Raw genomic sequence first — 2,823 nt, forward strand, 5'->3', positions numbered from 1 at the left:
GAGATTTCCAAAACGGTAACCAAATGAGTATACTTCGAATAGCAAGCGCCTCCTAAGGAACTTTTAGTGTATTTACCAACTATAGTTATCAACCCGGAGGTTAGTTTAACAGATGAGGATAATATGTCAACTGATACTAATCCCAACGACGCGTGAAATTGAATTTTTAAGATTGGGTGGATAAGTTTCTCCTCCTCTGCCGCTCGCGGTTTATCAGGAAGATCTGAGACCCGAAAAATTACACAGCTTGGGTGAAAGTACGAGTTCTCGGAGGCGTCGCCAGGAAACGAACCAGGAGCAGTCCGATTCCTGGCGGCATCAAGGCACTCACCCATCAACACCCATACAGAGAGATTACTCGTAACGGAAAGTCGCATGTGAGTATTTGACTAATAAAATAATGTACCAAGACCCTTGAGTCGAGAACAAAACTTTTCTTTATTAACTTCTACTCGAATTCTTCAAAGATACACTCATTCGCCAATCGGAGAAAACTGTCCGCCATTTCCGTACCAAAAGTAAGCGATCGTTAAATACTGGTAGGTTGGTTTTTAGCGTGGAAGGCAAACGCTCATCTCATCAATCGCAATTGTTTTGCTATATGTGCAGTTAGGCTGGGTGTGAAGGCAATCTTATTCCTGTCGTCCAATGCTTATATCTGCATCCAAAAAGTCAAATATTTGCCTCGGGCCCAGGGAAATCACCCGGATAATAATTTTTCCTTAAGCTTCCTTTTATAACTACCTCCTCTTAGGAATGTGGGGCGTTTTTATCCACGTTAACATTCAACGGATAATAAAATATGAATAGAGACAACGAATTCGATGTTTTGAGGCTCTACTTTGTGAAAATTCATGATCATACCTCATGATGTCGCCTATTAGTCGAAACCGGTAGTAATATAATAAAGTTTTTGGGTGAAAAAACACCAAGTTTATTTGTTCAGTGAAGGAAGCAATCTCAATCTTTCGTTTATCCTTGTTATAGGCATTTTTTTATGAGTCAAGAAACTGGAGTAAACCGTGACGAACCTATGAGCTTCGGAGCAATGGCTAAGGATAAGAATTTGGAGTATCATACTGATACGTCGAAATTAGAGTAAAATTTAGCAAAACATTTCAGGTGTAATAGCAGAAGACGTCAAACAAGCCAAAGAAGCCCCGTTACGGGGGTGTTCTGAGTCAAGTAGGAAGTAATACACCTGAATGCATTTTCTTCTCTTGCAAAAAAATATAAGAACGCGAGGACTGAGATGGAAGTACCAAAGGATAATAAATTAAATTAGCCGAAAGGCAGGAAAATACAGAGAAATGTGAATTCAAAAATAATACGATGAAAGGAAACACAGCTTAGTGGTAAATGGTAAGGTTGGAACCACTTTAATGAGATATCACTTCGAGAATTCCTTGTAAACACATTTAGCCAAGAGTATGGTGAGGATGAGAAAAGCTAAGAGACGTGATATGGTGCGATTAAAAGAAGAATTTAATTTCTTCGGTAGAATACAAATATGGAAAATACAATATAGCCACCAAAATTAATTACCTGTATTCGTTATCAGAACAGTTCACTTTTCACTATCTACTCTTCACACTTGACATGATTTCCCAAATCTGTTTCTGCATTGAACATCTTAATATTTTCATAGACTATGGAGTATAGATTAATTCTTATTTCTAAGGGAATTAAAATAGCACCAAATATAACAATATACGTAAACGGTGTATTAAATGTAAGTCGATTGGATGATTAGCATATAGTCTTAGAGCCGCAATTGCAGACAGTAATACTTAGAAATGTTAGTAATATGTACTTCGCGATGTTACTAGCACTGATTAGGACGAATACGATTCGATTGAAGGTGCAATGTTGTAAAAAAATTTGAAAACATTCAAATAAATCAATATAATAATGAGATACACGACTAACGTTAAGCAGTCGTGGCCGAGTGTTTAAGGCGTCTGACTAGAAATCGGATTCCCTCTGGGAGCGTAGGTTCGAATCCTACCGACTGCGGTTACTTTTTTCGGAATTTTTCCTTTATTTTTAAATGATTCGGCAGATATTATGCAATTATTTGATACATATTGCCAAACAGACCAAGCTCCAGCGTGGTGCTATTATCATACCATCTCTTGTCGAAATACATGTACAGTAAGCCGTATTTAAAAAAAAAAAATTCATCCCTTGGGATATGGAACTAATCCTTATTATGTTATTATTCATAATTTTACATCACATTCTGCTCTCTTTTGACAATGTTTGTGAGCCAGGTAAAACACCCTTGGGTTTTCGAGCCTTAGCCACGCAGTAAGTACCTGTACAACTAATTGACGTTGCCGCCTTTAACAATATTACGGCATAAAGAAACGTGGGGTGACATTAGGGGAGAGAGACATGAAAATGTGACACACTTCGTAATGTTTCCTAACAGCTTTGACCGAACAACTTAATAACGAGCATAAAAGATGACAATTTTTCCCAGAATCAAGATTTACAAATTAGTATAATGTTGGATCTTGGTTTCGCAAGTCCTTTCGGTATCACTCTGCCAATTTGATATCATTTTCCTACGTATAACACCCTTCCATTCATGAAAAAGTCTCAGGGGGGAAAAAATCCTCTCTTTAACCTCGAAGGATGGCAAATAACCTAGCATGCAAAATGACAGAAAAAAATGACCAACAGTTTCAAGTTCTCTCACTTTCGAAATTTTTCGGCAGTCGGTGCAAATAAACAAACCTCCGATTTGCAATTTATCGTTTTGCGTATTTATATAAAAATACCTTGCTATCAATCTTTCAACGTCTACGAAAATAAAAA

General features: G+C 37.3%; 1 non-coding gene across 1 annotated transcript; it reads left to right on the top strand.

Annotated features, from left to right (window-relative positions):
• The first annotated feature begins 1,934 nt into the window (after positions 1-1,934).
• Positions 1,935-2,016, top strand: TRNAS-AGA (transfer RNA serine (anticodon AGA)). Its single transcript has one exon. It is a non-coding gene; the product is annotated as a tRNA-Ser (tRNA).
• Positions 2,017-2,823: the final 807 nt, after the last annotated feature.

The sequence above is a fragment of the Hetaerina americana genome, unplaced genomic scaffold, assembly GCF_022747635.1.
Source record: "Hetaerina americana unplaced genomic scaffold, ioHetAmer1.1.p SCAF_4, whole genome shotgun sequence".
Taxonomy (NCBI): Eukaryota; Metazoa; Arthropoda; class Insecta; order Odonata; family Calopterygidae; genus Hetaerina; species Hetaerina americana.